Below are 13,629 nucleotides of genomic sequence, written 5' to 3' on the forward strand. Positions count from 1 at the left end.
GCTTCGGATGATGTACATAATTATGCGTAGTACCCACTCCTTAGATGTCGATTTTCCTTTACTACGTTTCACTGGAGACAGGATTTCTTGCCCCCTGTCCGACAAGGACGGTCACTTTCACTTCTTAAGCACGTATCGTCATCATTGTACTCCTCATGTACATTGTCCGCAGAGTTGAGCGTACGACACCACACATTCCACTGATTCATCTTGCAGAAACGCTACTATTTCATCTGCCCCTTTTTTCTCACTCTGCGAAATTTCTTGGGTTTCTTTCTCACGAAATGTCAACTTCGGCAACTGTTGTTGTACATATAATGCAATGTTTGCTTTTTTATCGTTGTCGTTTTTCTGCTGTGTATCAATGCCGCTAACACTGTAGCACTGTAGTGAGTCACTCGTCGACTAAGCAATTAAACTACGCTCCGTAGTCTCATGCTGTGCTCACCCTTGGATACTTGACTCCCGTCGCCTGTTGCCATTACCAGCTAATTCTGTGGATGCATGGTAGACAACATGTGGGGTGTCGAACGCCGTATATATCATTGGCCTTTTGCGACCTCGCACTCAAGGGGTTCCTTATTAGAAGTATGTGGAACGCTTAGACTGTAACTTTATGACACCACGTACCTCCTGTATGTATGTTTCTGAATACTGGTGTATCTATACGTATGGTTATAAAACCCAGATCTGGGTCTTGTAAACTATTCTCATATTCTGTTTAGATGGTACATTTACGTCTGCAGAAATATTCAATTCTGTATCCGCAGCTTTTGAAACAATTCTTACAGGGCATATAAAAGAACATTTGTTTGTATATTTAGATACATTCTGGTGCTCAAGATGTATGAGACAGGCGACTTTAAGAAGAATATAACAATTCTAATCCCAAAGAAAGCATGTGTCGAAGGGTGTGAAAATTACGGAACTATCAGTTTAATAACTCTCAATTGCAAAATACTAACACGTATTCTTTACAGACGAATGGAAAAGCTGGTAGAAGCCAACCTTGGGTAAGATCAATTTGGATTCCGTAGAAATGTCAGAACACGCGAGCCAGTACTGACCCCACGACTTATCTTAGAAGATAGATTAAGGAAAGGCAAACCTACATTTCTAGCAGTTGCAGACTTACGAAAAGCTTTTATCAATGTTGACTGGAATACTCTCTTTCAAATTCTGAAGGTCGCAGGGGTAAAATACAGGGAGCGAAAGTCTATTTACAATTTGTACAGAAACCAGATGGCAGTTATAAGACTCGAGGGGCGTGAAAGGGAAGCAGTGGTTGGGAAGGGAGTGAGACAGGGTTGTAGCCTCTCCCCGATGTTATTCAATCTGTATATTGAGCAAGCAATAAAGGAAACAAAAGAAAAATTCGGAGTAGGAATTAAAATCCATGGAGAAGAAACAAGAACTTTGAGGTTTGCCGATGCTATTGTAATTCTGTCAGAGACGGCAAAGAACCTGGAAGAGCAATTGAACGGAATGGACAGTGTCTTGAAAGGATGATATAAGATAAACATCAACAAAAACAAAACGAGGATAATGGAATGTAGTCGAATTAAATCAGGTGACGCTGAGGGAATTAGATTAGGAAATGAGACACTTAAAGTAATAGATGAGTTTTGCTATTTGAGGAGGAAAATAACTGATGATGGTCGAAGTAGAGAGGATATAAAATGTAGACTGTCTATGACTAGGAAAGCGTTTATGAAGAAGAGAAATTTGTTAACAAACAGTATATATTTGTCATGAAGTCTTTTCTGAAAGTATTTATATGGAGTGTAGCCATGTATGGAAGTGAAAGATCGACAACAAATAGTTTAGACAAGAAGAGAATAGAAGCTTTCGAAATGTGGTGATATTGAAGAATGCTGAAGATTGGATGGGTAGATCATGTAACTAATGAGGAGGCACTGAAAAGAATTGGGGAGAAGAGGAATCTGTGGCACAGCCTGACTAAAAGAAGGAATCGGTTGGTAGGACACGTTCTGAGGCACCAAGAGATCACCATTAAAACGTTGGAGGGAAGCGTGGAGGGTAAAAATCGCAGAGTGATACCAAGAGATGAATACACTAAGCAGATTCAGAAGGATGTACGTTACAGTAGTTACTCGGAGATGAAGAAGCTTGCACAGGATAGACTAGCATGGAGAGCTGCATCAAACCAGTCTCTGGACTGAAGACCACAACTACACCAGTCATTAATATGGATAGAATAGGGAATATCCCAAATGTGTACCAACGGCGATTTAACATTTCTTTTTGCATCACCAGTAGAACTTTTATAGTATGCTACCTCTGCGTATCCTATGTTACATTTCGTTTAGTTTACTCGTTTCAGTGTACTGCGAAAGTAAAATTTATTTCATCTCGAAATTTGTCCTTTGTTAAGCCTATGCAACTTCGTACCAGAGTACTACTTAAACTTATATATACTACGAACTGTCAAAACCATTTATTATGTAAGATTTCCAGTGTTGAGACTGCTATGTGAGCGTGTTTCGAAAGCCAATAAATTAAAAACAAACGTTCGCTGGCATTATTGCTGTGTTCTATTAGTGAAAAATTCTTCGAGCCGATAAAAAATTTGTGGACACTCTCTGTTTTGCACTATCTTGGTGAATATTCGACAGTATGATAAATCTCGAACGCCTTTCGAAAATACAGGAAGATCTAACCAACTTGTGTCTACTATTTGCAAGATATCGTGTGTGAATAAAATGATTTTTTGAGGATTACCTTGCTGATTATTTGAGAAAAGCCCCCTTTACCTGAGAAGCGTTATAATGTTGTAGATTAAAATATTTTTTTAGCGGCTCGAAAAAGACGGACGTTAGCGAACTTCGTACGAAGCGTTAATTTAAATAAGAAAGCGCTTTTACGAGATTAGACAGTGTTGACGGCGCAGCAGATATAAGCGCTATCAGCTTCTGGACTGAGCCGGCTTACGATACTTCCCAGCTGAGTCAATCCGCCGTCTTGGAAGAAGACAGCTGCGCACCTCCACTAGCTGGCCTGCAAGGTAACCTACACGTGTGCACGTGCCATCCTCTTAAGCTGGTGCCTTAAGTCTATTGAATATGAACAACGTGAACATATTACATGTTTCCTGCGAGGCTGTTTTGTATTCGAAGGAATTATTTATACCTCAGTTTAAAATAGTTCTTTCTTTACATGTGAATCGTCATTCCAACATTTGGTCTAACGATTGTGCATAGTGTACGATCGTTAGATAAACATATCTGATCGTACACTCATGTCAATGATGGTCCACTTGAAAATGACATAGTATTAGAAACGGGCCATTCTTGACACCTAAGTAATGTTGTTGAATAAACAACAGCCTTTTAGGGAAAATTGTTTCACTTAATAAACTGGTCATGGCTACGGACCCACGCATAAAAAATATTGGGCATCGGGGTATCTTATTACCATATTGTTCACAATGCGTAGTGAAAACTGCTTTTATTTATCGTTTCATAATACCATTTTTTAAGGTCGTATGTCTTTCCCACCTTCAGAGTTCTTCAGAGACGAATTTAATGTAATCTGACATCATAGTGGGCCTGTTCTCTTCAGCAAGTAATGACATGCTCTTATATGATGCTTACACTTTTTTTCTGAGGAAAGGAAGATTAGGGTTTGATGTCCCGTCGACGACAAGGTCATTAGAGACGAAGCGCAAGGTCGGATTTAGGAAGGAATCGGTAGGAAATAGACCCCATCCTTTCAAAGAAATCATCTCGGCATTCATCGACAGCGATTTACTGAAATTACGGGAAACCTCAATGTGTATGTCTAGACGGAGATCTGAACCTGTGTCCTCCCAAATATGCGTCCAGTGTCTTCCCACTGTGTCATCTCACTTGGTTTTCTTTTTTTTTTTTCCTAAGAGAACACATATTTAAATTTCCGCCGATCAACAGTGAATATATAGCAGCGCTTGCGCAAGAGTAAAAATTATAGTTAATTCATTACAGAGTACTAGCCTAGTTGTTAGTTACATGTTCCGTAGGAAATTTGTATGAGTTCTGCCGTAACAGTTAACGAGTCGTTTCACAAGCCGTGTGTACACTATTTGATTCTGTATATAACTGGTCATTTATAGATTACTAATAGCACAGTGATTATGTTTAATTAAAATGAACACACCTTTTCTTTGTTACGACAAATGACAAAATTAAAACACAAATTTCAGAACAAAATAAAGACCACAGTGCAGGCCCTATAAGTGTATAGAACAGAAAAAGTTGCCTTTAATAAATGATTTCGGATGAGATTTAAAACCTGCTTCGCCATCTGTCATATACGTTGCGTTATTGGACAACTGAGGGTGAATTTTTGTGACTGTACATTAAACTCCTTCCTGAACCTCTGACAGTTTTTGTAATTAATTTATGCGTATAATTTTTTCATCAAGTGTTGTAGCTTTGTGACCTACTCTCGTATAGTGTAATGTGCTGTGCGCTAGTTACTGAGACGGCGTGGGGGTTGAGCCAGACTAAGATCGAATTCTCGCGACGGAATAACGACTGTGGCGCAGCATCAGCCAGACTGAGTGTTGACTTTAGGCGGTTTCCCACGCTCGTTTTAGGAAAATGCTAGGCTGGTTCACACTTTCCGCTCCAGAAAATACGATACGCAAACAGTTAAAATACGGTCGCAAACAGAACAAAGTTCACACAATTGACAGACAGCTGGTTCCCTGCCTTACGTAACTGGCGACAGTGGTGAAAGGAAGAGCATCTGGCCACAAAGTTAAACAAATGTCCATAAAATGAGGACAGTGGAGCCCATAACTAAACGGGGCAGATGCTAACGCAAAGATGAAGAAGAAGTGTTGTAGCAGTGGAGATTACTATTCCGAAATTACGATGAATTGTCTGCATCGAACTTCATTACCAAATAGATGTGTAGAGTGTACCAGAGCTCCACCGACTAACATTCCGAGGTTGTTCAGGGACACCTCTTGAGTATTTTTGTCTGTGAACCCACAGTCTCCGTCGGCTCGTTACAAAGTTATTGTATTTTGTTTGGTTTCTTTCACCAGTTAGCTTTGTATCTCTGTTGCACTGAAAATAGTCCACAACAGTGCCGATGTCTTTGGTATGCGCCATGTGTCTTGTTTGCTAATAAACGTGTTCCATTTACTCGCCGGCCGCGGTGGTCTCGCGGTTCTAGGCGCGCAGTCCGGAACCGCGCGACTGCTACGGCCGCAGGTTCGAATCCTGCTTCGGGCATGGATGTGTGTGATGTCCTTAGGTTAGTTAGGTTTAAGTAATTCTAAGTTCTAGGGGACTGATGACCACAGCTGTTAAGTCCCATAGTGCTCAGAGCCATTTGAATCATCCATTTACTCACGGTACTTTGTCTTACCCGCTCTCCGCTCTCAAGTTTGCATTCAGTGCTGCTCAGTTCTGTGTCAGGGTTATTACTCCAGCAATGATGCTTGTGCATTAACACTCAAGTACAGCTGTTCGAATACGTTTAACCATCAAGGTTTGGTGGACATGTACCTCCTGTACACTGACGTGACCAAATCCAAAAATGGTTCAAATGGCTGTGAGCACTATGGAACTTAACATCTGAGGTCCTCAGTGCCCTAGACTTAGAACTACTTAACCTAACTAACCTAAGGACATCACACACATCCATTCCCGAGGCAGGATTCGAACCTGCGACCGTAGCAGCAGCGCGGTTCCGGACTGGAGCGCCTTCAACCGCTCGGCCACACCGGCCGGCAGTCGTGTTGAAGGCTACCTAAGGCGATTCGGCGTAGATCCCTCAGAGAGGTTGGTGGGTCACGTCATCAATAAACAGCCCTTTTCAATCTATCCCAGGCATGTTCGATATGTTCATGTCTGGAGGACATGCTGGCCACTCTATCGAGCGATGTCGTTATCCTGAAGGAATTCATTCACAAGATGTGCACGATGGGAGCGCGAATTGTCGTTCATACAGACGAATGCCTCGCCAGTATGCAGCTGATATGGTTGCACTATCGATCGGAGGATGGCATTCACGTGTCGTACAGCCATCACGGCGCCTTCCATGACCACCAACGGTGTACATCGGCCCCACATAATGCCACCCCAAAACAGCAGGGAACCTCCACCTTGTTGCACTCGCTGGACAGTGTGTGTAGGCCTTTCAACCTCACCAGGTTGCCTCCAAACACGTCTCCGACGATTGTCTGGTTGAAGGCATATGCGACACTCATCGGTGTAGAGAACGTGATGCCAATCCTGAGAGGTCCATTCGGCATGTTGTTGGGCCCATCTGTACCGCGCTGCATGGTCCTCGCCATAGACTTCGGAAGTGAAGTTCCGCATCATGCAGCCTATTGCGCACAGTTTGAGTCGTAAAACGACGTCCTGTGGCTGCACGAAAAGCATTATTCAACTTGGTGACGCTGCTGTCAGTTTTCCTCCGACCCATAATCCGTAGGTAACGGTCATCAACTGCAGTAGTAGCCCTGGGGCGGCCTGAGCGAGGCATGTCATCGACAGTCCCTGTCTCTCTGTATCTCCTCCATGTCCGAATAACATCACTTTGGTTCACTCCGAGACACCTGGACACTTCCCTTGTTGAGAGCCCTTCTGGCACAAAGTAACAATGTGGACGCGATTGAACCGCGGTATTGACCGTCTAGGCATGGTTGAAATACAGACAACACGAGCCGTGTACCTCCTTCCTGGTGGACTGACTGGAACTGATCGGCTGTCGCACCCCCTCCGTCTAATAGGCGCTTCTCATGCATGGTTGTTTACATCTTTGGGAGGGTTTAGTGACATCTCTGAACAGTCAGAGGGACTGTGTCAGTGATACAGTATCCACAGTCAAAGTCTATCTTCAGGAGTTCTGGGATCCGAGGTTACGCAGAACTTTTTTTTGATGTGTGTATTATACCATACTATAAAATAGTATTCCTCCCTCTTCGCTCATGGATAGCAATCCATTAATAAAAATTCGGCTTATATTAGACTACGAGAAGTATTAATTGGTAGTCCTAAGTATTCTGTAGCACAGATGCTTGTGTAGTTAGCAACCCTTCACTTCATAAGTTGATGACGCAACAGGCGTCGGGGCAGACCGTAATAAGTGGCAGCATGTATAGGTTCAGAGACAAACGAAGGTTACATAGTTTCCTAGACGAGGTGGAATGTCAAGGCGCAGTACTCTTGTGTTTCCTGGCGTCTTTCGGATAAACGACTCTGCAATCAGAAGCGAAAATCAACCTGCAAAACGAATGACATAAATGATCACAGCAGCCAAACTCGATGACGATGTATGGTTTGTGTTGCTGACAGCCCTGGTAAATTATTTTAGTCAGCAACAACCGTTGTTCAAATGTGTGACACCCCTCGTTTGTTGACCGCTACTGAATTGTCATCATTTCAGGAGTGGAAATGTCAAGCGTGCTAAGCACCTAATCTCACATTTGTCAGGAGAATCTGAAAACAATGTATCTTTTAATGAACATGACTTATCTATAATCAGAAAATTAAGAAGGTATTCTCATACCACAAAATTATGTTGCTCACCGCATCAGCGCAAAAATAATGACACAAATTAGAAAACAAATAACCAGGAAAGTGAAAGGGTCTAAATGCAAATAGGAAATTTATCTTTTTTCCAAATATCATTAATACTGAGGCACCACGTTTTATTTGTGATAATACATGTACGGATATACGGCAGTAATGTCATAATTGATAGAACAGCAGTCAATAAAAACCATAGCTTACCCTGTTTAAATTTTTTTACAAGAGACTGACAAATTTAAATTCGAGAAAAACCTTTCAGTAGTGATATCTGTTTCTTACACCATCCCATTCTTGGGTCCACATGTTGCACAGTATACTATGAAACACGCTGTACTGTTGAGGAACAAACAACACACGTTGATTTATCTGTTCTCTTCTCAAACTTCTTTTACTATTTTAGGAACCAAATTGTCTTCTTCCGTTACAAAAATATTTTGGTGGTACGAAAAAAGGCTTACATGCGCTCTGCTTACCACCCAAACTGCGCATCAACTAAACGGAGGGGACACCGGCGCATGGCAGTTGGAACTATAGAGGGAAACAGTACTTGGTACAAAGACCATGCCCCACATAGTAATGAATGTTTTCAAAATTTTCTCCACTATTTTGCACTTACAAAAGTCAAGGGACGTGCAAGAGAGTACCGAGAACACAGCACCATTTAAAACGCGTTTTATGAAAAAGTGGCACTTAGTACTTCGACATTTCCACTCTTTATATGTACTTAATTCATTATAGTGTTTGAATGGAGTATTGAGAACGTTTTCGCTTCCATAGACACTGATAGGAACGGAAGTGGGGCAACTTGAGATATGAAGTGTGAACAGACGGGGCACTAGTAAGGAATAATTAAAACCCGTCTTGATGACAGAGACAGGGCATGGACTGGGGAAGGAAATCGGCCGTCCTCTTTAAAGGAAACTACCCTTGTATTTGCCTTAATAGTTCCGCTTTAAGGAACCGTTTCAGATGACGTGATACCTCTCATTATTTTAATGCTGCATATAAGCGTAGTGTGACGTATGTTTTGTGGTTTCGACCTACCACCGACATACTGAAACTAAGCTCACAGTGCATTCATTGCCATTTGATGCATACAAAGCAAAGCAATGTAAGTGAAATATAAGGCTGTCTACGTGCTGTTATCAAGCGAGGCAGCTTGATCATGAGTCTACCGCTGCAAACTATGAAGGTTAAAGACTTGGCCGTATCTGAACGCTGCAGAAAACACACTCATAATTTGAAACTTAAGACATCGAAAACTCTCATCATCTGAGGCACTTAAGATCTCCAAGTCAAGAGAATTCCTGTAGAAGGTCTAACGGATTTCTTCTTCTACACGTTCTTCATCTCCGCTTCTTTTTTGATAGGGAACGCTCTAGTCATAGGACGGGCCAGTGAACAAGTTATAATTCCTTCCTCTTGCATTTAAAACAATTGCCACACTTGAGCGCTTGCTGATAAGAGGTCTTGACATTTGGTGATAAGATTATTCACATGAAATATTTTCTGTATTTTTGAATTTCTTTCTAGTGTTATCTTCACTAAGTTCCTCACTTTCTTCTATTACAAACATACGTTCACGTTGACTTCAAAAACATATTTCTCTTCTCTCTTACGTACAGAGATGGGTGAAATGGAAGAACGATTCCGTCGATGATGAGGTCTTTAGGTATGGAACATGGCTCTGACTGGGTAAGGAGAGGAAAGCGAATAGACTATGTCATATTCACAGAAACCGCCCAGGAATCTGACTGGGCGATTTAAGGAAACCATGTAAGCCTAAATCTGGATGAGTGCAGTGAATCAAACAGTTACGCAAAAGCAGGTGTTCACATAAAAGAATTATTTCGAGGCAATGCCTGAAAGTAAGCTCCTAGTTCCCTCATTTGTACACATAATTCTATGCTGATATACCGAACGTGAGCACCTTAACATTTGCGCAACGTGCTAGGTAGGGGTCCAACAGTAGAAGAGCTGCAAATTGTCATGGCAGGGCTTCAGGGGGAAAAGCGAAACAGTGCCACACAATTAAACTGAATATTTTTACGGCACACAAAGGAGTTATTATTTTAGTGTTCCTTAATCGATACAACAACCAGCTAGTTGGTAAATAACAAGAAGATTTCGGCTGTGAGCGTCTACAGCTGTGCGTTCCGTCTTCAGACCACAAGTGGCCCATCGGTACCATCCGACCGCCGTGTCATCCTCGGCTGAGGATGCGGGTAGGGGGGGTCGTGTGGTCAGCACACCGCTCTCCCGGTCGTTATGATGGTTTTCTTTGACCGGAGCCGCTATTATTCGGTCGAGGAGCTCCTCAATTGGCATCACGAGGCTGAGTGCACCCCGAAAAATGGCAACAGCACATGGCGGCCCGGATGGTCACCCATCCAAGTGCCGGCCACGCCCGACAGCGCTTAACTTCGGTGATCTGATGGGAACCGGTGTATCCACTGCAGCAAGGCCGTTGCTGTCTACAGCTGTAATGGTTCAAAAAGACGACTACAACAGCTCGATTCGGTACAAGTAGCTTGAACCAGTTTATAAAAGACATATACCCCACAATTGAAGATGAGCAAGACTAAACTAATTTAGAAATTGCTGAGAGATGATAGTTATATGCCCTTGCGTCAGGGAACTGCTAACGATGAAGCGGTCAGTGGTAACGATCTGTGTCAATAGTGCCGGCCGGAGTGGCCGTGCGGTTCTAGGCGCTGCAGTCTGGAGCCGAGCGACCGCTACGGTCGCAGGTTCGAATCCGGCCTCGGGCATGGATGTGTGTGATGTCCTTAGGTTAGTTAGGTTTCATTCGTTCTAAGTTCTAGGCGACTGATGACCTCAGAAGTTAAGTCGCATAGTGCTCAGAGCCATTTGAACCATTTCTTTGTGTCAATAGTCTTCAACACTTGTTTGCTACCTGCACAACTTATGTCAGAAGGTACAAGAAGCTTTGACACTACAGCCGCCTTGACACATTTGTAACAAAGAAGTGTACCCTCAATGGCCTGAAGCAACATGAGAGTTGCCCCCTGGCAGCCGCGGCATCATAGCACAAGTTTTCCATCGAAAGCCAGTCGTTACTATTATCAACAACGACGAGATCATAGGTAGTGTCTTATGGAGTGACAAAAAGCGCGAAAAGCTTCATACATATGCCAATGTGGAAATATCTGCCCACAGCGGATGGACAGTATCATTAGGGCTGAAATCGCTAATCGTGATGTCGATAGTGCTCTATATTGATTTTTAATGAAACATATTGTTGTGTCCATAGTTGGCACGACACGGTTGGCTAACTATGAATACTCAAAATATTTAGTAAATGAATAAAATATGATCAGTGTTATTTACAATATGAACAGAAAATGAAATATACATGAATTGGTATACGTGAGTCTGATCCAGTAATGTCGAGCACTGTATGCAGTAGTCTCACTGCGATTCTCCCGTGATCAGAGGGTCTAACGCGGTGATCGGCGTCTTAAGAAGAAGTGAGGTCGGATGAAATGATAGGAAAAAGGCTCCACAATCCCACAGGTGGTCTGCTGTGAATAATGGATAATTTTAAAGACGCGCTTTTGGTTATAATACATGATCCTTTGAGTTACGTCACAAACATGCGACATGCGACAACAAAGTTATGAGACTGGTTAGAAAAAACAGCATTTCTCACATTTTTAAACAACTTCTCTGGTATCACCTTCAAATTATCACCCTTGTGCCTGCTCACACACACTCCATCGGTGTTTCCATTGTTCGTAGCGTCTCTAGAACTCATCTTCTGGCATACCAACACAAGCCCTTGTTACAGTTGTTTGGATGTCCTGCACTGTTGCGAAATGGTATCCTTTAACAACTGACTTAAGTTTTGAGAATACAAAAAGAATTACATGGAGCCGTGTTCGGTGGATAAGGGGGTTGTGGCAGCACTGCAATGGACTTTGATCTGAAAAACACCCGACAGACAGTGCAGTACGGGATGGTGTGTTATTGTGATGCAGGATCCAGTTTTTAGCAACGTGTGGACGAATACGACGGATCCGTTTCGAACGCGACCACTGTCAGTTGATGTTTTGTTCATTCTATTATAAGAATAAGATGTGATGCAGAATTTGCTTTCTTCAAAATTTATTTGTAAGTACCGAGTTGTTTTAATTTAAGTACATACACTCCTGGAAATGGAAAAAAGAACACATTGACACCGGTGTGTCAGACCCACCATACTTGCTCCGGACACTGCGAGAGGGCTGTACAAGCAATGATCACACGCACGGCACAGCGGACACACCAGGAACCGCGGTGTTGGCCGTCGAATGGCGCTAGCTGCGCAGCATTTGTGCACCGCCGCCGTCAGTGTCAGCCAGTTTGCCGTGGCATACGGAGCTCCATTGCAGTCTTTAACACTGGTAGCATGCCGCGACAGCGGGGACGTGAACCGTATGTGCAGTTGACGGACTTTGAGCGATGGCGTATAGTGGGCATGCGGGAGGCCGGGTGGACGTACCGCCGAATTGCTCAACACGTGGGGCGTGAGGTCTCCACAGTACATCGATGTTGTCGCCAGTGGTCGGCGGAAGGTGCACGTGCCCGTCGACCTGGGACCGGACCGCAGCGACGCACGGATGCACGCCAAGACCGTAGGATCCTACGCAGTGCCGTAGGGGACCGCACCGCCACTTCCCAGCAAATTAGGGACACTGTTGCTCCTGGGGTATCGGCGAGGACCATTCGCAACCGTCTCCATGAAGCTGGGCTACGGTCCCGCACACCGTTAGGCCGTCTTCCGCTCACGCCCCAACATCGTGCTGCCCGCCTCCAGTGGTGTCGCGACAGGCGTGAATGGAGGGACGAATGGAGACGTGTCGTCTTCAGCGATGAGAGTCGCTTCTGCCTTGGTGCCAATGATGGTCGTATGCGTGTTTGGCGCCGTGCAGGTGAGCGCCACAATCAGGACTGCATACGACCGAGGCACACAGGGCCAACACCCGGCATCATGGTGTGGGGAGCGATCTCCTACACTGGCCGTACACCACTGGTGATCGTCGAGGGGACACTGAATAGTGCACGGTACATCCAAACCGTCATCGAACCCATCGTTCTACCATTTATAGACCGGCAAGGGAACTTGCTGTTCCAACAGGACAATGCACGTCCGCATGTATCCCGTGCCACCCAACGTGCTCTAGAAGGTGTAAGTCAACTACCCTGGCCAGCAAGATCTCCGGATCTGTCCCCCATTGAGCATGTTTGGGACTGGATGAAGCGTCGTCTCACGCGGTCTGCACGTCCAGCACGAACGCTGGTCCAACTGAGGCGCCAGGTGGAAATGGCATGGCAAGCCGTTCCACAGGACTACATCCAGCATCTCTACGATCGTCTCCATGGGAGAATAGCAGCCTGCATTGCTGCGAAAGGTGGATATACACTGTACTAGTGCCGACATTGTGCATGCTCTGTTGCCTGTGTCTATGTGCCTGTGGTTCTGTCAGTGTGATCATGTGATGTATCCGACCCCAGGAATGTGTCAATAAAGTTTCCCCTTCCTGGGACAATGAATTCACGGTGTTCTTATTTCAATTTCCAGGAGTGTAGTACACAAATTTACAATCCTTTTCATTAGCCCAAAGTTCAGTTTCAAAGTACACTATAATTTGACTTCTATTTCGGGTAACTTGAAACGTAGGATTGCGTTTCCGAAATTTTTGGGTTGATTAGAATCAGTAATCGTCAGTGTTTATTCAGAAGAAGACCACCTCACTCAACCCAGGAGATGATGCTGTGATTAAAGTCCGTGAAAAAGTAAGCACTCGTTTATTTCGTATATATATATATATATATATATATATATATATATATATATATATATATATATATATATATATATACAGAGTATTTCAAAAATGACCGGTATATTTGAAACGGCAATAAAAACTAAACGAGCAGCGATAGAAATACACCGTTTGTTGCAATATGCTTGGGACAACAGTACATTTTCAGGCGGACAAACTTTCGAAATTACAGTAGTTACAATTTTCAACAACAAATGGCGCTGCAAATGATGTGAAAGATATAGAAGACA

The 13,629-nt window shown here is 43.6% G+C and overlaps 1 protein-coding gene and 1 pseudogene across 1 annotated transcript in view; one reads left to right on the top strand and one right to left on the bottom strand.

The window, feature by feature from the left end:
- Positions 1–13,629, top strand: part of LOC126469548 (metal cation symporter ZIP14-like) — a 216,535-nt gene that overhangs the window by 53,855 nt on the left and 149,051 nt on the right. The window lies entirely within an intron of this gene.
- On the bottom strand, positions 9,905–10,022 carry LOC126472202 (5S ribosomal RNA; annotated as a pseudogene).

This window comes from Schistocerca serialis, chromosome 3 (assembly GCF_023864345.2).
Source record: "Schistocerca serialis cubense isolate TAMUIC-IGC-003099 chromosome 3, iqSchSeri2.2, whole genome shotgun sequence".
NCBI lineage: Eukaryota > Metazoa > Arthropoda > Insecta > Orthoptera > Acrididae > Schistocerca > Schistocerca serialis.